Genomic DNA, 24,624 nt, shown 5'->3' with positions numbered 1-24,624 from the left:
TAGATTTGTGTTATACAGCTTAAGCCCAGTGATTACACAAATATTGTATAGTTGCTACAGGCTGAAAAATTAAATTTCTCCCACTCTAAGGTAACTTGCATTAAAGGTCAGTTTTAAAACTGTCATCTCTTATGACTTCTTGGCACAGAAGGAATCAAAATTATTCCTCTGGAGGAAGATGTTGGTGAGTATTAGTCTCTCCCCTTCATTTTCTATCTGCACAGTAAGCAGACACAGCATCAATACGAGATCTGATGCAGTTTCTGTGTTCCTATCTTACAAGTCTGGGTAAAGTCAGAAGTCTATTATGTAGAGGATGCAGTGGAAGTGGAACATAGAGCCTGTGATAATAGAAGTCTATAAAAAGAGTATGATTACATATATGGGTAGAGGAGGTAACAATAAATATATGAATTGTATTTTCTGTTTAATACTTTTGACAATTTGCCATTCAAAAGGTCTTTACCTTGGGTGTTTCAAATTTCTTTTCTTTCCTTTAGAATATTGGCAACAGAATTTTATTGTAACTGGCTTATTATTTCTGGTGCACTCCCAAGACATTGATTTTTTTTTTTTAAGTCCAGAATAATGAGATGTCTTAAGTATTTATGATAAAACAGCATAAGGTGTCTGAACTATGTATAGAAAGCCTGCATTGAGACTTGATAGTATGCATATGGCACAGGTTTTTATTCCTTTACATATCTGACTCAAAAGTGGATGATTATAATGGAATATGGGGGCTGTGTGCTCTCTGTCATTTCAAGCAACAAAAATTCCAGTCTTCAACCCTGGAGGCAAAAAGAAAAGCGACTCTTATGTTTGATTTGCCTTGGCACCTTTGAAGATCATGTCATTAACCTTGATGGAACATTTCATGATGCCAGTTCACATTCAAAAATAGCCTGGTGTATTTTTGACTCCTTGACAGATCATGTTGAGGCAGGACACATTTGGGCAGACTCTGAGCTGTACAATCAAGTGTAAGCATCCAATTAGTGCTCGTTGTTCTCTAAGAAGACTGATAGCACTCACTGACCTCACCGCCAATTTTACAAGCAGGGCACTGTTTATATGCCTGACCTCCATCACACCTGACAGGTTCTTGGTAGCCTATCAGGGTTGCCTTGTTTTGGGAAGCACTGAGCATGAGTTGTTTTCCCTCTGAGCCTATTGCTTATGGGAAGGTGGGGGCAGTGGATACTGCAACATTATTCTACTATTGCAGAATCACAGAATGGTTTGAATTGGACTTTCAAGATCATCTGGTTCCAATCCCCAGCCATGGGCAGGGACACCTCCCACCAGACCAGGCTGCTCAAAACCCCATCCAGCCTGGCCTTGAACACTTCTAGGGAGGGGACATCCGCAATCTCTCTGGGCAAACTCTTCCAGTGTCTCACCACTCTCATAGTGAAAAATTTCTTCCTGATGTCTAACCTAAATCTACCCTCTTTCCAGTTAAAAACCATTACCTCTAGGCTGTCCCTACATGCCCTTGTAAAAGTACCTCCCCAGCTTTCCTGTAGGCACACCTACAGGTGTGGAAAGGACTATATGGAAAGGACTATAACATACCCTGGAGCCTTCTCCAGGCTGAACAACCCCAGCTGTTTCATTCTGCCTTTGTAGGAGAGGTTCTCCAGCCCTCAGCTCATCTTTGTGGCCTTCCTCTGGACTCAAACAGCTCCAAGTTGTCCCTGTGTTGGGGGCTCCAGAACTGGACACAGTATTCCAGGTGGGGTTTCATAAGAGCTGAGTAGAGAGGGAGAATCACCTCACTTGAGGCCTCCTGGCTATGCTGCTTTTGATGAAGCACAGGATATGGTTGGTTTTCAGAGCTGCAAGCACATATTGCCAGCTCATTTTAAGCTTCTCATCAACTGGTACCCCCAAGTACTTTTCTCAATCCATTATCTGCCCAATCTGTTTTAAAATGATCTTTTAAAAGAAGATATATGAGAGTCTGTGAGGTTTTCTTTTTAGCCTATCTTTCTAAACAGAAAACCTTTTCATTCATGACCCTTTTGAACCTTGAATGCTCCTTTTATCTTCCCCAATGGCACTGCACATCTCTATATAATAATAGGTGGCAACCTTCTATTATTGCCTTAGCTGCTGTAAACTGTCTGCTGCATGTCTCTCCCATATTATTGAAAACAGGAAAGTCAGACTTATTCTGGCATCTGTGTTAAAGTGAGGAGTGTATAACTGTATTGCATCTGGCAAGTAATGTGGATGCCTTGTTTAATCACATCACTCATTGGCTCTGTGGCTGAGGCTTTTTAATGATAGTAACAAGCACACTCGAGAAATCTGACTGAAAAATAAAGGGCCAGACCCAAAGAAGGATGTCAAAATCCAAATGGGTCTCAAGCAGAATTCAGAAGCCACTACATGATGTTGTGAACCACTGTTCATCTCCTCCCTTAACCCTGAAAGGGCAGCATGGATGCTGCTTTCTTTGACTGTAAAACTTCTCTGGCACTGTGAATCTGACTTGTGTGAATATACAGACCCTTTTGTTCTTCATGTGGTAGAATAGCTTGCACTTAAACCCCACTTGGATCCAAAGACAAGCTTCCTCTCCTTAAACCCCAGAAGCACTTCTAGTGTAGACTGAATGGCTGAGCACAAGGCATTATTCCCCACTGCTGTTGTTCAAAGCAGAGCTGGAGAATCCTGGACAACAAGAAGCTTCCTGATACCTCTAGAACCAAAGCCCCAACCTCTTGGTAGTTGGAGTACGCCAGAATTAGAGATTGGAAAGGTAGCACTGTGCAAAAATGAGCCCAAACTGGCAATCTCTGCATATTGTATTAGCTCTGAAACTTGTCACAGAGAAGGAGGAGGAGAATGAAGGAATCTGGAACAGGACAGACAACATGAGAGTATATAGGGAAGGTTAGGGACCATGCCAAGAGGTCTAGGGAGTGGAAAGGTGTTGGACGTGGGAGCAGAACACTTCAGTGTAGCTTGCCATATGAAGTGCTCAGGCAGCAAGTAGCAAATGTTAGTTCAGCTCCCCAATCAGCCAAATCTTCCACCTCCCAAGAAAGTGCCCAGTATCACTTGTTATGTGTGTTCAGGAGAGAGGAGGGAAATTTCTCTTCTTTCTCACTTGATATTTCCATGTAGCACAAGCTCACTACCATATGAGAAGGAATTACTGTGGTCCCTGACTCAGCTGAGAAATGGTCATCTAATATTGAAATGAGTCTTTGGAGCAGGAACTGGCATTTGCATACTCAGAAATATAAGGTAGCTAGAAAATGCAGCATTTGAAGTTTTTAGGTGACATTGGAGTATGACATGGAGTAACTGTTGTAGGTGAAAAAATGGATCTAGTTGTGTATGCCCTGAGGTGGCAGATAAAGGGATGCATGAACCAAGATGGGTCATGGTGAGCAGCAACATAGTAGGAATGGACTTGACTTTTTGCCTGGCTGTTCTGAGCCAGCACCAACTTCCCTGCTGGAAAGGGATGGCAAACTCTAGTAACTATAGCACCAGGGGCAGCAAAAGAGTGGGTGCCTCTTTTACAAGTAGGATAAAACTCTGAGTGGTTGTGAAATAAACCTCAATATCCAAATCCAAATCACTTTCTATTGCCTGTGGCAGTCTGAATCACAGGTCCCAGATCTATTGAGGTGCCCGTGACTTGGAGCAGCCTTACAAATTCAACTCTACCTTTTCTTAGGAATCAGGGATTTTTGAAACTGGAAGGATTTTTGTCCACATCCACTTTCCCTCTGTCATTCCTTAGAAGAACCTACAGCTATTTCAGGCCAGGAACTTGTATCAAGTTAGCATTTTCTACTAAAACTGGGTCTTTGGAAGGGCTTATAATTATCTAACTGAATGATGCGACCTGAACTTTTGTAAGACAGATGGTTTTATATATAAAAATACCCTGCCTGTGGATACATAAATATATTTTTGACTTATTTCTCCTCTCCTCTCCTAAGTGAGTGACAAGTAGTTAAGGTTTGCAGATTCCTTAGTACAACTACAGCACAGCGTTACCATTTTTTTACCTTCCTGTGGTTTGCCATCCATCCTATTCTCTTCAACTGTTGTACAGTGCCTACTGTTCAGATCATCCATATACTTCTCTTTCCCTAACTCCTCCAACAGCTTTTATCAGTGGAAGTTCATTGCAGTGAAAGAGTCTGCAGCATACTTAAAATGTCCACGTACAGTCTATGTCAGGGATTTATAAGCAGAGAATTTCAGTGTGTATGATCAAAGGAGGAAATCGTTTATTTTCTTTAGTTATGGAAAATCACTAATAACAAATTTGGCTTGGATATAATAATCTCATTAGTACAATGCAGGTTGCTCCATTTTATTTGTGGTTTAGATTTCCTGACCGAGATGCATCTGGCAGAAGTCACAGAACCACTAAAACTGCTGGACTGGTCTCATAAGGTGGGATATTGGTAATGAGCAGTGGTTTTGTATCAAAACGAGAACAGAAATAGGCCATATGGGACACAGCTAGTAATAGCACTGGAGATAACTTCTGGCACAAGAAGTGTGCATGTGCTAGAATTAGGTCATGCTCCTCGTCCAGTTTCTAGCACAGAATTGTCTGACCCTGGCACTTGCCCCAGTGCACCTGAGGGAGAGCGATCTGGTCTGGCATCTGTCATCAGTTTTAAATCTTAAAATGGAGATTTATGGTAGTCTGTGGAAAAATCAGTGCTTCGAGCAGATCTGCCATGGTCTGCATTACCTTCCCTGAGGGTGTCTGTGATTCCTGATAGACTCTTGGTTGCTAGTAAGGGAAACTGGAGGGGTTTTGTTTGAAGAAAAAAAAAAAATCTTATTACAGAGCTACCCTGAGCAGAACACTATGAGATTTGGCCCTATGAAGACTCAGTGTGCACAACCTATGTACTCCAGCTCTGACAGGCACAGACCTTGAGGATTTTTCCATTTTTTTCTGAAGTATGGACCACAGGCCTACCAGCTCAAATCATCTAGCTGACTAGATGATTTCTGGCATTCTAAGTCTTAGATAGTGTCTACATGTCAAACTCTCCTGTTTTCTACATAATACAGCTGATTGCTCAGTCTCTCTGTAGGATGAATTGCTTCGTTATTGTGGAATACTTGCTAGAATTATTAGAAAGTATCCAGACTGCATTAATTGTGCTCTTTAAGTAAAGGTACAGCACTTGGAGCTGATAGAATGTGGCCAGTGTACCATGACTCCCATAGATGTGGCACTGAGCACTATGTGCTCAGTGTGCCAATTCCAAGAGAAATCACATGGAAGGTGGAGCAGAGTGGAGATGCCCTGGCTGTGCCCTGTGGCAGCAATACCAACCAACTGCACTTTTGACACTCTGGGCCAACAACCTGCCACCCTTTGCTGTTCCCCGAGTGTACATTTGCTCATTATAATCCCATTTTAATATAAAAACCACACCTCCAACTTACCCACCTTCAAGGTGAGCCCACCACTCACGGAGGCTGGGCACTGAATTTTTTGTAGCCTTTACCTTTAAAAGCATGAAGGGAGAGAACCTTGCATCAGGCACAATAAAGATGCTTGACAAGAGTCACTCACACTCCACCTTTCAGGTAAAACAGTATAAAAATAGTTAGTAGGGGGATGGATGTTAGGGAAGACACCACTGCAGGGACACCCCTGACTTTGGGATCAGTCAAAGGGCTCAGCGTCTCTTCCCCCATTAGAATTCCTTTGGGTAAGATTTGAGCACCCTTTCCCCTTTTATCTTTGTAGAGTCTCTTTAATAGTATAAATCACTTTGTCCAGGGTTTCTGGCCAGGTTTCCCCCCTTCCCCCAAGAAATCTCTATAGAGTACTCAGAGCCTAGGTATTTTACACGTGCTTCTTTTTGCAGACAGGGATCTATCACCAGCAATCCAAAAGAAGTTGCATACTGCTGCTTTAATAAATCACACTGTTCATTAATCTCGTGGTAAGAAACCTCATTTCAGTGTGACCGAATTCCAGTGCATGTCTGAGGTAATTTCTTTACTCGTGGGGTGTCAGTAGTGCATCCAGAGCCTTGTTTTCCAGCCTCCTAAAGGTGAACTGGCTGTCACTCAGAACCTAAGCCCAGCTGCCCCCAGCTCCTCTAATATCTGAGGGTCAGCTGGATTGCCATGGGGGTTTATTTTCTGACAGATTTCTTTACTGGCTTTAACACAACAGCTGTGTCTTTATTACTAAATAAAGTAAGGCAGGAGCTGGCCTCTGGCCCTGAAACCATTCTGTGAAGCTTGCCTTGCATCCTTCAGGTGATGCCCTTTCTTCCTAAAGCAAGGGTATGCAGACCTCACTAAACCTTGTAAGGAACAGCTGTAACATTTTAATAGTCTGCCAATGCTCAGACATATATAATAGTGCCTGACAGGTAGGTCTTAATCCAACCAAAGTAGCTGGGCCTTTTCCAGAGGTGTTAATTAGCCAGCTAATGCCTTAAATCTGCCTGATGAGCTGTGGGTGACCCATGTGAGGGAGGTGGTAGGTGCCAGTGTGATCTAAACATAAGGGCAAATGGGCTGACCCAAGCTGTAATGATACAGAGATGCAGTGTAGGCTGTGCATCTTTCAAGGGACTAAACCTGCTTGACATCCTGCATCCTCTGCCACTATCTTGGATTAGGATTTGAAAATTAGACTCTGGAATTGTCATGGTTGATGAAATTCACACTGGTGAGAGAAGCAAATATTTTGTTTCTCCTGGAGTGTTTTTTCCCCCCAGTTTTGGTAGGAGCAGTTTTCCCCTCAGTTCTGCTATGGATGCTTTACTCTACAGTTAGGCAAATTTCAGTGTTTTAACTGTACAAAGGTTGATATATGTATTATAAATATTTCAACAGTTTTTTCTTTTTTTTCCTGCCGTTTAATGTGACGTTTATCCTATTTATTGCCCAATTGATCCTGTGTCTTGCTGTAAAACTGCATGATGCTCTATAATAGAAAGTCCTTGTGGGCCTAACATCGATAATGCAGGTGATGGAATCCCTTTTTGCTCACAAAAGGAAGCTTCTGTGCAAAGGAAAAGCACAATTATTTTGGATTTAGTTTTACATATGACTGTAATGTTGGGGACATATCAATGAATGGAGAACTCAGCAATATATTACACCCTTTTAAGTTGATTAAATGAGTGCCTTCTCTGACTGACGAACAGCTTAATGCTAGAAATAACTTAGGAGGCTCTTTTATGTCAGTCTGCTTGTAGAGAGAGTGTGGCAGTGTTTTAAGTAGTGCAGTATGTTCTGCAAGTTTGGTGCAGTGCAGCAAGCTTGTATAATATTAGCATCATCTTGATGTTACATTTGGATCTTAACTTTGAGAAATGGAAAGCATCCAGTGTTTTGCCTTTCTTTTCTGTATCTCTTCCACTTGTCTTTTTTTTTTAGAAAAAAGAAAATTGTAGCTCACCAAATGAGTTCCAGTACAACATTGCTACTAGCAAGCCCGCCATTTGCATAGGTTTGATTTTTGTGTAACAAGCTAAAAATTCTTGAGGAAGCTTTCTGCTAACCCTGGGAAGTGATGGGTCTAAGCCCTTTTTTTTACTGCCATGTATGAAAGGAATAGTTGGTAAGGTACTTCTGTGCTTTTCTTAATCTCACGTAGTTCTGAAAAATCATTCTTAAGGTCAGATCCATTAATTGCTAAATATTAACAAAAGCCTTGGAGACAGTAGTTGTTTCAGGACTAATATTTTATATTTTCCTTCCTCTGGAATTTTTGGAAACATCCATGGGATGCATTTTCTTTTTGCTACCAGTTTTGCTGTTTTCTCACTTGAATTTGTTTCAATGTACTAGGACTCCAAAACCAGTTCCTTGAATTCCAAAATGTGAAGCTCTCTTTAAAAAGCAGGAGTCTTTAGCTACTGTCTGTAAGACTCTTCCTGCAGTAAAGGTGTGTTTTTCCAGGCCTTTTTCTGTAGATCTGCTTAGTCTTGTAGTAATCTTTTCTGCTTACTCATAAAGGGGCAATCTAATTTAGAAGGCTTCTTCCCCTGAAAGATAATTTTTTTTATAATGGCCAATTTTTTTTTTAATGAAGTTACCTTCATCAAAGAAGACTAAAAATTATGAATGATTTAATTTATTTATCCAAGCAGAAGAATTCCCTTTGCGGGGGCAATTTTAAATTTTTTTTAAATCAGGCTTACTTCAAAATTAATTCAGCTAAAACACAGTCAACAATCACCTTTCTTATTTTCCTCATTTCCCTGTTATGATCATTAATTAAACTGTATTTTTTAAATGTAAATATACTGCAACAAAGTAAAAGTGTTTTATGGCCCTAACTCTCATGGGAGTTATTGCCAAGCTTTTAATCCACACTTTGATTATTCTGCAGCCCTAAGGAAGGGTATCAGTGAAGCAGTAATTTATAATTTAATAAACTATTGATTATTGATCATGAGATTTCAGTTGCCTTTCAATAATAAATATTTTGTGATTTTTTTACTATGTATCTCCCCCATAATATTTCGTAATGGTAAAAGCATATCAGGAGAAAGATAAATGTTTCAGCTGGATTCCTTCTCTCTGGTACTTTGAATAAATTATTATGTGGTTTACTTATATATGCTTCTACATATTTTCAATTGCCCTGTCATTATCCTCGCTTCTTTTTAATCCATTTTTTTGTATATTGAATCCTAACGTCCCTTTTTTTTTTCAAGCTTCCTGAGCCTTCAGAAGAAGCAGTTTGTTCTTTAGTTCTATGTTACATGCTTTTTGCTAAAGGAAGTTTGTTTGTAATCAAGGTTTATAAATGAGTTTTCCAACAGAAATTGTCTTGGTGTTGGATACTGGATTAAAATCTGATGATGCAAAGACATCCGAGACAAGTCAGAAAGCAGATTTAAAGCTGACTTTTTTCTTCTGAACCCGTTCTGTTGTCCCACATACATACATGCAGAATTTCTCTTCTCTGTCTCCTAGTACATTTTCTACCTCCTTTCTTTCTTACACTTTGTTTTTCTCCCTCATTATACGTCTAAGAAGACAATTTTTGAGACTGGTTATATGCATGTTGGTTATATATAATTGGTTATATTCAGGGAAGCTCTGACTCCTCTGCACAGTGAGTGTAGGTTAGCATTTCTTGAAGGCATAGCATCCAATGGCAAGGAAGGAAAAAATCCATTGAAATTCCATTCAAACCCTTACTCCCTATTTTTGATAGCTTCTTACTCTCAAAGTTTTCATTCAATGGGTTTTTTTTTTCTTCTTTTTGGTACTTTTTATTTTTTCTGCAGAGAAACCTTATTCTCTTAGTATTTTTAATACCAAGTGTAAAGGATGATGAATTTAAGGACAGTGGCTGCCCAGGTGGTCTCTCAGTTCTGATAACAAAGACACATTTTTCTCAGCTCTGCCCAGGCATGTTCACTATAGGATGAAAGCTGCACTCTTTCTTGAGCTAAGGTGATGCAAAATTCCAGTGAACGTCTGTTTTTTTAATATCTCTAAGATACAACAATGGCTAAAAGGATAGATTAGGGTGGAGCCTGGAAGTCCTAAATGTTTTTAAAACTACCAAAGCCTCATCTTCTGAACATGAGCCAGCAGTGTGCCCAGGTAGCCAAGAAGGCCAATGGCATCCTGGCCTGGATCAGGAACAGCGTGGCCAGCAGGTCCAGGGAAGTGATTCTGCCCCTGTACTCAGCCCTGGTGAGGTCACACCTCGAGTCCTGTGTCCAGTTCTGGGCCCCTCAGTTCAGGAAGGAGATTGAGGTGCTGGAGCAGGTCCAAAGGAGGGCAACCAGGCTGGTGAAGGGACTCGAGCACAGATCCTATGAGGAGAGGCTGAGGGAGCTGGGGGTGTTCAGCCTGGAGAAGAGGAGGCTCAGAGGAGACCCCATCACTCTCTACAACTCCCTGAAAGGAGGGGGTAGCCAGGGGGGGGTTGGTCTCTTTTCCCAGGCAGCTCTCAGCAAGACAAGAGGGCACGGTCTCAAGTTGTGCCGGGGGAGGTTTAGGTTGGATATTAGAAAGAATTTCTTTACTGAGAGGGTGATCAAGCATTGGAATGGGCTGCCCAGGGAAGTGGTGGATTCTCCATCCCTGGAGATATTTAAAAAGAGACTGGATGTGGCACTCAGTGCCATGGTCTGGTAACTGCAGCGGTAGTGGATCAAGGGTTGGACTTGATGATCTCTGAGGTCCCTTCCAACCCAGCCAATTCTATGATTCTATGATTCTCCAAGACTTCATCTCAGAGGTAGCTACCACAAAAATACAGAGTGGGTTTGTGCTGAAATAAAGGCTGTAGGCAAGAAGTGGAGTCTGTTTGAAAACTTGGAAATATTAGCAGCCTGGGATAGAAAGGCTTGGGAGGATCTGGTGATCATTCTCACAGCTTATTCCTCAGAATGACACTTGTGAGGGTATTTTGCTTGTTTGTTTAAAGAGAAGGATCTAGCTGATGCAGCTGCAAATCCCCAAAGTGTGAGTTGAGTGCTAGCTACATCACACTGCAGTTCAGAAATATGACATTAGAAGTAACATTAAAAAGCTCTAAAAATGCCATAACATCTCTTGCCAATTGTAATTTCCAGGGGTAGAATTCTCCTGTTTCTCAGACTCTATATCTCTCAGTAGCATTATATTTTTTTTTCCTCCCCAAGCTCACTTAAGAAATTTTACTGTCCTCTGAGGGAACAGCATTTTTTCTGTTATTTAATATAGTGAACTTGAGGAAGGCTTCTGTAGTACTTAGTACCTTGGTTGCCTTTTAACTTTGGGGCTTTTAAGGTTTAAATGTCTTTGCATCTACTGCCCTTTTTTCTGGTTATTTCTTTTTCTGGTGCATGAAAAAGATTATACAGTCCGTGATAGCTGTATCATAGCAGACAGAGATGGTTTTACTTATTGTTAAACACAAAATCTTTTATATGATCTAAGATGTATGATAGGAAAACCAGATGGCTGCATGGCATTATTACTATTACTCTCCTCTATCTCCTTCATCAAATTTGTTAGTAGCATTTTGTTAAGATGAAGTCTGTAGGTCTCTGAAATACAGTTTGTCCAGTGTTAACCTGGAGTTTTCAGGACTTTGGGTGACACCACTTCCCATATTTTATAGCATCCATTCTTCAGTTTTCGTTTTGGAAGAAAAAAACTTCTATTCAGTTATAAGAGACAGATTTTCTCACTTATTTGACCTATGAGTATATGGAAGGCTCGGTCTGGCAAGCTCTGGTGGAACAACCTGAAACAATGTACGTGTTCCTTAAACCCCCTTTTGTGAGGAAAATGCATAATGAGAAGAGTGTTTCAGGTAAAAATCAGCTACGAAGTTTTAAGGAAAATAGGCTTTCTGTCTGTGTTTTCCTAAGGTTGGATTATATACTGAAAACCACAGATGTGACTCTATGCATGAAGTATCCAGTTATTATGCCAGGAGAGGGATGGAGAGCAAGGGACTGAACTCGCTGAGATGGTCACTAGAGACCGTGTAAGCATAAATCTGAGCCACCTGAGCTGTGATGTTATGTTTTATTGAAATGGGCTGTGAGTACTTTACTCTGAAAGGTGACAGGTCTGTGAAAAACAAAGGGGCAAGGCAACTCTTTGTAGCAAAATCTGGATGTTTTTTCCTTCACCAGTGCTCTCAAGAAAATTTCATCCAGTCTCAGCAGGCCATGAGCAGGAGTATGGGGAGATAATTTGTGCTCTGGTGCTGATTTCTTCTGAGTCACTAAGGAGATGCTGGAAAGAAGGTGCCAAAACTGTAAGTGAAATGGGCACCTGAAAGTGTAAGAACTGAATGTAAATTTTAGAGGAGAGCAGAGGTGAAAGCCTGCTGCTAAACAAGTCCCTTCTTTCCAAAACTAGGTCTACAGTTTGGATGCTGAATGACCAAACAACACTGCATGGTATATTTGGAAAAAGTATAAATATTTGTGCTCTGAATTGGAATTCTGGGTTTTTTTGTTTGTTTATTTGTTTTTGTTTTGTTTTATTTTGTTTTGTTTGGTTGGTTTGGTTTGGTTTGGTTTGGTTTGGTTTGGTTTGGTTTGGTTTGGTTTGGTCTGGCAGTTCTTTCCCTTCCCTGAATTGCCTTGCCATTTGAAGTTGTGTGGTACATATTTAATTTAGAGTAAGTAGGAAGTTCAGTATTGCATAATTAGATCTAAGCAGTAACTTAACAAAACCCTAAAAGAGCCAAAATTTATTCTTCAAATTTATGAAGAGATTACTTAAATATGAAGTTATTAAATAAAGAAGTAAATCCTAGAATAACTGTAGCCAGATCACATAGCTGAATATCACCTTTATAGCATGCAAAATCTCAAGTTTATTGGATCTGAGGGGTGGAAGAAAGAACATTTGAAAATATTTATATCTATGGTTTGATGTTTTAAATACCTTTTTAGTTAATCTGTTGATATTTGTATTCAATACCATGGTGAGTCAAAGAATAGAAAGGCTTTAAATTTTCAAAAATGTTTCTGCAGATGCATCTGCAGAAATTTTCATGCATCTGCAGAGGCAGCAGTAATTGCCACGTCTTACTGGAGCTTGTGCAGAAGATATTTCTCAGTTGTTTTAGAAATGAGCATCAGATGTAGGACACCATGCAAATCAGGACGATCACAAGCACAGTCCTAGCATAGCTCAAGACCAGAATTGTTGAAACTTTTGTGGTACTAACACTGTGAAATAAGAAAATACAGTTAGTGATGAGGAGAAGTCTGGAGAAAATGTATTGGTTTACTATGTATTATGTTTAGTTATTCACATTGATAATTAAACTATAGTGGGAAATTAAGTACTGCTGATGGCCACGGAGTAGGATGGAAACTTCATGCATAGTCAGTCTTTTATGAGTTCTTCTTAAAATTAATAACTTGTTTCAAAAGGTATATTTTTCTCTGTGTCCATTGATTAATCAAACCAAGGAAATATCAGTGTTCACAGATCAATAATTTATCTCATTACCTCAGTGAAAATAATCTGTTGTTGCCTTGATTTTTTAAAAGAATATTAGGAATGTTTTAAAATACATGAACACAAACAGTAAAAAGTTACTTCCATTTTGAAGGATATCTTCATCTGCAGCTAATAATAATAGTGGTTGAACAAAGCATTTGTAGACACCATCTTGTCTAGCGTTAAATGAAATTTAGGATGAGCACTTGTTTCCAGCTATTTACTAACTCTTGTGCTGCAGTTTTCAGCAAAACTGAACATCTGCTGTCATTTGAAAGCTGTGTAGTTAAGATTTTTATTTCCTTCTTGTTGTCAACTCCAAAAGGTTGGGAATTGTCTCCGTGCAATGAAATATAAAATAATTTGACACTCTTTCTCTTCAGTCTGCAGTCCAAAAGTATATAAAACTATTTTCCAAGTGGTTTAAGTTGCTTTCCACTTTGAAAATCACTATTTTGAAGCCCTCTTAGGGATGATAAAGGTGGAGAGATTATGTCAGCAACATAATAGTAATTTCTATTTCTGTCACAATATGCTTGAAGTGTTTATGAAGCAGTTTCAAAGCTAGAAAAAACTATTCTGTACATGACAAAGTTTATGAAATAATGGATTTAGCCTGAACAGTGAATGATAGTAAATCATTCCTGAAACAAAATCAAATAAATAGAACTTTTCTGTAGAAACATGTAATTCTAAAGCAGAGAGACACAGAGAGGCTTTAATTCTGCAGTGTATTAGTAATTAAATACCCACCTTCATATTTTAATTTCACCAAGAAAATTTACCTTAATTTGGTTCAGCCATTTGCTCTTTTCTCAATATCTTAGTCATTCTGCAGTTATGGTGTTCAGTCCTGCCTCAAACACAGACGTGGAGAGACCATGCTGTCTGAAGAGATGTGGTCAGATTGCAGAAGCTGCTGCACATTGATTGTGTTCAGCCTGAGCTCCCAATAGAACTAAAGCTCAGTTTTTCATATACAGAGTTCTGTGAATGAAGAAAGATGCGTTCAAATGCATTAAAACTAATAAGTGAAAATTCTTACTTGAAATAAAAAAGTGAATTTCTTAATAGTTAGATGATACATTTAAAGGCAGTTGAAGTGTAGATGTCAGGGAAAGTACTTATTATGTGGTATCTCTTGAAAAGATTCCCTTTCATCTCATTATTTTTCCATTCAGAAAATATTTTGCCTCCTGTTTCACCCTGTTACCAAAATAAGAATTAGAGGCAAATTATTATGCTGGGTAAAATCCAATAATCAATAGGTAAATCTCACAATTAGCTGTCTGCAATAAATGTCTACTGCAGTGACAGAAACTGATGTTTAAAAGCAAAATACATTAAGCACCAGACTCCAGCCTAATGGAACCCATTAGATATACAGCATGTTGTTGATGGGAAAAGGAAATACATAATCCCTTTTAAAATGATAAATCCTCATTTACTTCATAGTGATTTAAAAACAGATAATGTAAAAGTTGTTTGTACAAATAGAAGCCTTCTTTGAAACAGGGTGCCTTTGGGATGACATCATGCCACAAAATACATCTAACTGGTAAAGCTGATTCACTTGACTTCTTCTATTTTATTAACAGGTTATTTATTTATTTGTGCAATTTTCTTCTAAAGAAACTTGGTGCTAATTTGTTTCTTGTGGCATTACTGTCTAAGTGGACAAGCACCTTTGTGTCTACATGCCACTAGAAAAAAAGAAGTGACAGCACTACACAATGGGTTCATTTAAAACTGCAAAATATAAACTTGAAATAATAAACCAAAATGGAGTTAAAATACAGCTGAAGCCTCTTAATAGCAAGACTCTTGATGTTAATGCAGTCCCACTGTTGGGTTATAATCCATGATTTCCTGCACATAGTGTAATACAAGTTTTTTAAATGCAGCATTATTTAACCTGGTAATCCTTTAAAGATTTGTAAACTCCTTGAAAGCCTCATATGTAAATTGGAGTAGATTTTTCTTCCTTTACTCAGGTTCAGTAATGTCTTTTATCCTTTAAAATTCTTACTGTAATCCCTGAGATCACATGCAGGGCGAAGTGAAGCTCATTCTCCCCAGAATGTGAGAATTCTTGATAGATTTTGACATCAAGAAAAAAAATAAGTGTATCAAGCTACAGATACACATGCACATAATGTCATTGTGAAGGTGTAATACATAGAGTCAGCAAGTTCCTGCAAAAGAGGTGAGCTTTGAAACATGCTTGCAGTATGCTTCTACAATTCAGGGATTTGTGGGACAATGTATGGAGTCAATTCCAAAGTCATCAACCTCTTCTGAAAAAAAACTAACCTGGTAGTACTGGTTTTTTTCCTGTATTGAAAAACCTCCAGAAACATCACTGGGAACAGTAATATTCAAAACCTCAAAATACAGTCCAGAGTGTTAATTTTGAGTTACAAGATGCAGAAGAAATCAAAACTAAAGAACATTTCTGAACCCTGGGTCTCAGTTTTATGCCTCTGCTTTGACACCTGCAAAGTAAGGGGAGTCATAACTGTATAGTACTTAAATGCTTGAAGATTTCTAAACAATTGAAAGACACCCTGGACCTATTTTTATATACTTTGTTTAAAAATACGAATCTCAAACATATGAAATATTTTGTCGCGAAAGAAACATGCTTACAGTTTTGGGGTTTTATAACTTCTATAAATCTCTCTTTTTCATGTGACATTTTCAGACTTGTTCATGAACATTACACATTTATTATATATATTTTTTTAAGATAAACAGTCAAATTAGTGAACTATTTGGATTCTGAAATTGAACTGAAAGACTTCTAATAAATGAGTGATGAGTGCACGTGCTACTCTGTTCCTAATTTGTTATGGCACCTCTGGCTTCAGGAATTGTCACTGTGGCAGTGGAAGAGTGAAGAGCTTTCTCTGTTCATGCACTTAATATTTCAATTAAGTGAAAGGGTGATTTCAATTAACAAACATTTGCAATCTTTTAAAAATAAATAGCTCATACAATTAATCATCCCACTGAAATGTGTTCTTCCCTTCTTCTTTTGTCTGATTCTTCAGTAATCTTTGTCAGCTTTGCAAAGCTTAACTCTCCCTACAATATGGTTGTTATTGGCCTAATTAACATACAGCTTTACATGATAGAGTGATCAGTACAAATTAGATATCAACAGGGACCACTGATGTAATGTGCAGACAATCTCAAAAACCCAATCCCCTAAGTTTTGCAATTAATTCTGAATGTGAAGTTCGTACCACATAGCTGAGCCCATGGATTAAAAACAATTCTCTTGCAGTTCAGAAATGTAGAGAGGACTTGAGCATGTCCAAAATACTTCAAGCAAGCACAGAGCAGCAGAAGGGAGGGGAAAAGTGACCTCAGTCACTGTTGTTATGGCATTAAAAAAGTTAAAATGACGTTTTGAAGTGAACTATAAGTTTCTTTGGGAAAGCTCGATCTCCATATGATACTCATTTACTGAAAAGGTGAAAGGGAAGGTAGCAGTGAGTTTGCATATTTCTAACAAATGAAAATAAATGCATATTTCTGATGTAAAAAGAAAAAAAAATCTGAATTTCTGTAATTATTTCATGGAAAATTACCATAAAACTATTTTTAGATGTCTACGGCTAGTACTAATTGGGGGCAGAACAAAGGGTATTTTCAAAACTATGTGTATCTCTTGGCTCTGTTTAACTTCCCTCTGTGACTTATGTTCAGAAATACAAGGCCTGATACTGTTGGGTTAAATTCAGGATCATGTCTGTTGCAACAATTTAGGGATGAAGGATATGAAAATACTCTTTAAAACACATGTGAGATTTCCAGTTTTGGTTTTCTCAGAGACATCTGCCTGTGATGATCTATATTCAGAATGAATAGGCTGTGTGGAACATAGCTGTGTGGTTTGCCATGATAGAAACTTTGTGTTTGAAGCAGTTGTTTCAGCTGCCTCAGTTGTCTTTTCTTGGAACCTTGCAATAGTTGTGCAGAAGTTTCTTCCCCTCGAGCACAGATCCTATGAGGGGCTGAGGAGAGGCTGAGGGAGCTGGGGCTGTTCAGCCTGGAGAAGAGGAGGCTCAGGGGAGACCTCATCACTCTCTACAACTCCCTGAAAGGAGGGGGTAGCCAGGGGGGGGTTGGTCTCTTTTCCCAGGCAACTCTCAGCAAGACAAGAGGGCACGGTCTCAAGTTGTGCCAGGGGAGGTTTAGGTTGGACATCAGAAAGAATTTCTTTACGGAGAGGGTGATCAGGCACTGGAATGGGCTGCCCAGGGAAGTGGTGGATTCTCCCTCCCTGGAGATATTTAAAAAGAGCCTGGATGTGGCACTCAGTGCCATGGTCTGGTAACTGGAGCGGTAGTGGATCAAGGGTTGGACTTGATGAGCTCTGAGGTCCCTTCCAACCCAGCCAATTCTATGATTCTATGATTCCAGTATAACCCAGTCCTGTAACCCATAGGTAGACCGAGCCCACCCTTACCTAGCAATGCAACATGGTCTGCCCCACTCTGGCACATTTTTGCTTGCTGCTGAAATGATGAATGACACCAGCAGGGTATTTTTTTTCTCTCTGATACAAGATGACAGGTGGAATCAAAAGTTTTCTTGGCATCTCAAGCCAAAATATTCTTTTTAATATTATTAGAGTGAAAAAGTGAGCACTTCAAAGCACAGATGTAGGGTTGCTAGCCATTGTCTTTCATGTTTTGCCACTGTGTACAGTTTCACCAAGTGGAACAAAGGGGATTGTACTGGAAGAGGATTCTGGTGCTTTCCATTTATTTATTTATTTGTTTATTCATTTATTCATTCATGTACTTTGCAAAACCGCTATTCATTTTATTTGTGCAGAACAGATGAAATTAATTACTGTAGTACAGATAATAGCACATAAAGGTCATCCTTTGAACTGTGTTTCACTTTGGTATCTTTTTCAAGCTTTGAAGATAATGGTGTGATGTTGTTTGTACACTGTGGAGTGCACTCCTATCCCTTGGGAACCATGTTGAGAAAACAAATCATAGTAACAGGATGGTGCAACATAGCTGCTCTGCAACGTTTGTCCCTGCTTTAAGTGTCTCTGCTGCTTAAAGCAGTGCTTGATGGCCGAGCAGGGTTTCCACAGTCTGTAAACACGAAGGCATTGATCTGAGGACACTGAAGTAGATGTATCTGTGTGTGAGAAAAGAGATGTTTTGGGCTGGAGGTTATTAAATTATTCCAAATGATCTGCTGTCTGCAACAGCCTTCCTGTGTGTCCCCCTTGCACCCGGTGCTGGGTGAGGAACAGCAGTTCACCGTGGGTCTGGGCACAGAAAGGTGATTTATTTATCAAGTGTTTCTCCCCATTCACAATGCAGGAGTGTAAATGAAGCTACTTGGGAGAAACCTGTTAAATTTTATTGGTACACACGTAGCATTTTTTTTCCTTTGGACAACTGCTATGGGTTTACTAACAGCCACAGAGCATATGGTTCAGCTTCTCCACCTTGAACTGCACAACACATCTGTTTTATCAATGTCAATGAAGATGCAGAGAGCAAACAGCACGAGCTCAGGGCCTACCTTGGAAGAGATTTCATCTTTTCTCAATCTCTGTGAGCAGGGACAGGTATAATCATCCCTTGGCTGGCCCCCAGCAGCATGTTTGGTCACACCATGGGCCTGTTTGGGTCCAATTCTAGAGATGGTGCAACACGCAAAGGTTCAGGGGCTGGTGAGGCACACACATGCTCCCTTGGTGTGTCTTTACAGCTTCTCCCAGCTGTCTGCAAAGCAGGTGGGAAGGGTGAGCTGCCAGGACTATGCCAGTGGAAGGAGGAGAAGATGAAGAGCGTGGGATGATGTGAGGAACTCAGGGGATGGAGGCTTAAGTGCTTAAGTTCCATCTCCTCTTCTGGAGAACTAGCACCTGGAGTTTTTTAGAGGAAAGGAATGTTTTGCTGCTGGGACATGAGCCTAACCAAACATTTGCTTGATGAATGAAAAGAAGTCACTGAAAAAGAGAGAAAGGTTGTTTCACTATAGCTTACCCTCTGATGGTGAGCATTTTATAGACTTAAAGTAATTTCTGGCCTGTGAAATATGAAAAACATTCAGTTTGAAAGATGTTGTTTTTCAAATAAAGCATAGAGTACTCTAAGATTTTTGGAAGAATTGGTAGTCTAGTTGTAATGGTAATGATGTTTGGAAATTTTTCCTTTTAGTTAATGCTTAACTTAATGCTTGAGTCAGCCTTTGTAATGCTGTCCAAAAGCGTACATACTTTATCAAGAATCTGACTAGAACTGCATTTGTTTCCATGCAGCTTTCACTAGAAAGACTCCCATTTCATTTTTCATTAATTAACAATTAATTATCTAGTCTACAGTAAAGGATGAACATGTGTCTGAGCCCAAACAGTGGTACTGACTATAGTGTGTTGGTTGTCTATGGCCATACACTTACAGGGAACATTACAAGGATTTCCCTCAGAGAAACTGGAATAACCCTGTTACAGTATCAACCCAATATTAAAATAATGTGGCTTGCAAGCAGGATCCTCATATAGAAATTTAAAGACAAGCCACTTACTGCTCCAGCTTCAGCTGATGATGGAATAAGTTCCCTCCAGGAATACAGAAACTACATAAAAGCATGAGATATCCTACTTTGCATTATGAACAAGTGTTGTGTGGGTCAGAGGTGATAAATTTGAAGCTGATTACAACACATCTGGGTCGTCTGCACCCAGGAAAGGATGCAGTATATCAAAAGTACTTGTAATAAGCTACAAAATAGTTTGAATTACCTCTAATGCTTTTGATAATTACCATGTGATCCTTAGCTATTGATAGAAGTGTTTCAATGGAGACATAGTGCTGAGCCTTGAGGACATTTTTTGTGCTGATGAGATCGCTCATAATCAGTAAGTGGTTCATCATGCTATTAAAATCCAGCCAATAATACAGAAATAATACAGAAATAATACAGAAAAAACGTCAAAGGAACAGTGTCACTGTGTATCGCATTACTCACTTTGCTAGATGGGTTCTCATAGTAGCTTTTATTCTGGAAATAATTCTTGGTGACAAGAAATATTTGTGTCATTAGATGTTTGTGCCGTGTAATAGGACCCAGCCCTGAATAGTGTAAGCAGAGAATCAGGGAGATATTTCAAAGCTCAAAAAGACTGGCAAGCCTGCTGTTTGCAGTGAAAGGACAATAAATAAAAGCTAAACATGCAGTTATAAAGAGAAAAATCCAGTCATGCACTACTTTGGTTTTCGTCCTTAATTTAGTACAGTTATTTAAAGAAGTTTCAGTGCCTTTTGACAGTGATAGCCCTGCCAATAGGTTAAGGCTGTAAGGAGAAAGCATGTGTGCTGTGAGTGCCCCTTCAATTTTGGGAAGGGACTGACTCTTGTCACTCTGACTACTGAACCTAAAGGTGATAAAAGCCATGGTGTGGTTCTGACATCCTATCAATTACATTTAAGAGGTTCAACAAACCATCTGTGGATATCTGTGACAACTGCTCTGAAACAAAGGACATAATTTAGCAATCCAGGATAATTTGGGTCGTTAGTTTTTGAGGTTTTTTAATTTTATTATTTATTTGTTTTTTTTTTTTTTCCTGTGAACTGATGTACAACATGGTTCTCTCAACACGCATTTACTTTACCCTCTGTAGATACTCTGTGACTGGAGGGGTTGTATGAGTACTTTCTTCTTCATCAGACAACCTCACCCCTTTCGTACAGGGAAATCATCTCATCAAAGGCAGTGATAAATATGGATTCTTTGTGAACTCAGAATAAATTAATTATCATTCAGCTCTCTGTTCAGTCCTGAGATCTGTACCCCAACCAGGCTGCTGGTGAGCGCAGGCCCTGCCTTGGCTTCCATGGCAGCCGAGTGCTCACCTCTTGTTGCTGAGGGGGGAGTGAAGGGTAAAACCCTCCACAAATTCCAGACCTCTGTTCTCAGCAGTGACTTCCAGTGTTGCCATGCCTCTTTTGAAGATGTGCTGGAGTCTGTTAACTCATTTAACTAAATTATTTCATCTGCTTTTTCTTATGACAGCAGGGGAAGGGGCACTTCCCTCTGCAGATCTGCACAACAGAGCGCATTTGGGCAAAATTTCATTGTTTTATACCCAATAATTCTCAAGTCTAAAGAGAGACAGTAGGAACACAGTAGGTTCAGATCTATCTGACAACGCAGGAAGCTGAACCGCTTCCAGAGCTCTTGCTTTGTCTGCTGGCAGACTCCCCGAGACAGGATACTGTGGGAAGACACCTCGCTCCCTCCTTCACCGCTCATCTCCAGCCCTTTATGTAAGAGATTCTGCACTCTTTTGTTTTCTCAACAAAGAGGCAGCTCTGCAGAGCTGCAGGGAGGTGGGGTGGTGGGCCCACGTTCAAGGCTTTCTTCCCCAGAAGGGTGTGCGGGAGGTGTGAGCATTGAGCACAGGGTGACTCATTTGGTTACCCTGGAGCGCGGGGCCGTGGGGCTTTCACAGGTGACCTGTGGTGCTTCATCTGGCAGAGAACAAAGCTCCCCTGCAGAATAAAACCACAGAACTCAGCTAGACAAGGCACAGGTGATCCCCTGAAGGGACACAGGCAGCAGCCTGCCCACCACTTTTTATCTGCTTCCTACTGATTCGGGCAGCAGCCCTTCCCATCACCTTTCTTGTTCCACTCCATGCAAAAGACTTCTGAGAGTATCCAGTTGGGTCAAGGCTGGAAGCATTTTCCTTGCATCAGCACAAGATGCTCTGGTAGTAGTGGGAAATTTGTTGTGAAGCCTACCTTATCTCTACCAGTCACACTTATCTGCTGATGTCTTAGGAAGGCATATGGCTCTTAGAAGCCTAATCACTTCAAGCCACATCCTGGGCAATATATCGCTCACTACTGCAAGTTCTGCTCTGCTACCAGAGCACAAGAAGTGCTGAAATCCATGTGCTGAAGCAGCCAGCTCTGTCCCAAGGTGACCACAAATAGAAACACGCCTCTTTACATTATTTCTGGCCACTCATAACTCGAGTCAGAACTCTTTTCAGTTTGATCTGGAAATAACAACACCGCTGTGTAGCCTCAGGATTGTCTTTTCCTTATATCTGAATGTGCTTGGCAGACATTCCCACTCCTCATATAGAGGCAGGCAGAACATTTGCAACCCAGCATGCTATGGTAAGAGTAGAGGACTCATAAATTCCTAATTTCCTATAGGACTCATAAGGCTGATGCAGCCTTTCTCCAGACCCGTGAGACAATATCACCTAATCTAGCACAACAGCTTTTGTCAGTGCCATAGCATCAACTAAGTTTAGCCTTCATCCTTAATTTTAACCTTGGAAGATTTACATCTCAGTGAAGCCCTGAATGTGCCAGTTTTCTTCCTAAAAGCTTCTGTCTCAGCTAGGTGAGGCAATGCTGAATATTTTAGATCCTGGGAGGCTTTTGTGGCTTCATAGCTAGATTGGTCAAAAAAGCTGACGAATTTGTGCTGATCATTTGGTTTAAGAATTTATTCTGCTTAGTCTGTTGAAATCACTATGGCTGTGCTATTACAGATCAGTTGTTTCAAGTGTATGAGGCCTTGCCCTGAAGAATGCTCTAAAACGTCTACTACTTCTGTACCAGAACAATTTTTTAATAAGTTATTAAATTATTTAATAAATAATTCCTGGTAGTTGAGATTTGCAGAGCTAATGTTTGTAGCAGTGGCCAGTGTTCAACTTAATGAGGCAAATTTGGATCCGTTTTCCAGATTTGGAGGTCAGTTTGGGATTTTTTTTTTAACTGACCCTGTTAGTTAAACAGGGGTTTAAAATCCTAAACTTAAAATCTTTGAAGGATGGGAAACTCTTTGGTAAGGACCCTAGAATAGGAATTGAAGGCCTTTGAAGAAAAAGTGAGAATTGTTTAAACATACCTGGAATTAATCAGAAGCATAAAGTCATTGAATGGTTTGGGTTGAGATGGACATCTAAAGGTCATCTAGCCCAACACTTCTGCCATAATCCCCATAAAGGGACATCTTCAAATAGATCAGGCTGTTCAGGTTCCTGCACACCTTAACTTGAATGTTTCCAGGGATGGAGCATCTACCACCTCTTTGGGCACCCTGTTCCAGTGTTTCACCACTCTCTTGGTAAAAATTTTTCTCCTTATATCTAGTCAGGTATCTATCTGAATCTAGCCTCTTCTAGTTTAAAACCATTACCCCTTGTCTTATCACAACAGACCCTACTAAAACATCTGTCCCCAAGTAAAGCATCTGGCCTAACTCCCTATACAAGGAGCAAGATTATAGAAAACTGAAATGACTTTCTGGCTATTATAAGCTTTTAGACTTATAGCTGGATAGATGCAATAGTGAGTTTTTAGAGGTTTCCACTAGTGCACATCTTCTGTTGTATTGCAGGTGTTCACTACAAGGGATGCCGATTGCCCTTCTGTTTTATACTGCAGACTGCAATTGAAACAAAAAATTGGTGGTGCCACACAGCTGTTTCTGCCTGCTTACACTGTGGAACACATAGTGACTGCCACACTTTCTTCCAAATACTGATATGTCCAATCTCTCTTTAACCTTGAAAAGTCAGAATTACACAAAACAGTGTGGTCTGCTGCATAAGCCATAGAGAAAAATAAGAAATGTGGTAACAATTTCTTTTACCGTAGTGCTTTACAAGAAGACTTGAAGTCAAAGCTTCCTTTCAGCTCAACATTAGCAAAGTCATATAAAGCTTGACATGTACTTAGGACACACTGGAAGGGAACTCTAAAGGTGATGGAAGAGATCTAAACTTAATAAATATAAACAATGGACTTCACATTTCATGTAGTTGGGGTGCGTACTGATTTTTAGATAGCTGAAAGGGAGAGAATGAAATGTTAATGTAGATTTCAATGTGTTTAATTTGACAGAGGCTATACAATTTTTATGCAACACTATAAGATTTTTAAGATGATTCAAATATTTCATGCAGGCATGCTGTCAAAGTTTTCTTATTACAGTTGTGCATAACAATACAGTTATATGAAAATGATAGGCTTAGGTAACCACAGTACCAAGAGCACTTGCCCTCTCTTCTGAAAAGCAGAAAAGTGGATAAGAGATTTGGAGAGGAAGTTAAAATGTGCCCTTGCAGAACTCCCTTCTTCCACTATGTTTGCCTACAGCTCATTCTTCCGTGGCTTGGTTATGCTCCAGTCCAACTCAACAGGAGGACTAACTTTGCTTGACCTTGGGGACATGCCTGAACTTTGAATAATTAGTTCTGTGTATTGTCATGGGAAGATGTGCACAAATACACAATGATTTTCTTTGCTTGCTTCGCTCATTCACATTCAACTATTAGCACTGGTCTGACTGGTCAGAAGCATCATCCTGCAAAGGGTGAGTCATGACCTTTTATTTTACAGATAAATAGTATTTTATGTAGTGGCTTTATTCTCAGGCTGAAGGTCTCTTCTATGGCCCTAGATGTTAGGAAGTATGGCTGTGATACTGCTTCTTCCAGGCTTTTTGCCTATGCTCTGCAAAAGACACTAAGGAAATGTTTCCCATGGAGTATGCAGTTGCTCACCACCTTAAAGCATACAGAGCAGTAAGTATGCTTGCTGAAGTTTCATTAAGACCAAGTCTTTGACTATATGACTTCTACAGGCTCTTTGA

General features: G+C 39.8%; 1 protein-coding gene across 1 annotated transcript in view; it reads left to right on the top strand.

Annotated features, from left to right (window-relative positions):
* The window catches only part of FGF14 (fibroblast growth factor 14), a 413,408-nt gene that overhangs the window by 85,395 nt on the left and 303,389 nt on the right, over window positions 1-24,624 (top strand). The gene's annotated exons all lie outside the window — the stretch shown is intronic.

The sequence above is a fragment of the Heliangelus exortis genome, chromosome 1, assembly GCF_036169615.1.
Source record: "Heliangelus exortis chromosome 1, bHelExo1.hap1, whole genome shotgun sequence".
NCBI lineage: Eukaryota > Metazoa > Chordata > Aves > Apodiformes > Trochilidae > Heliangelus > Heliangelus exortis.
Note: the sequence above shows the minus strand (reverse complement) of the source record. Positions and strands in the feature narration are given on the sequence as shown.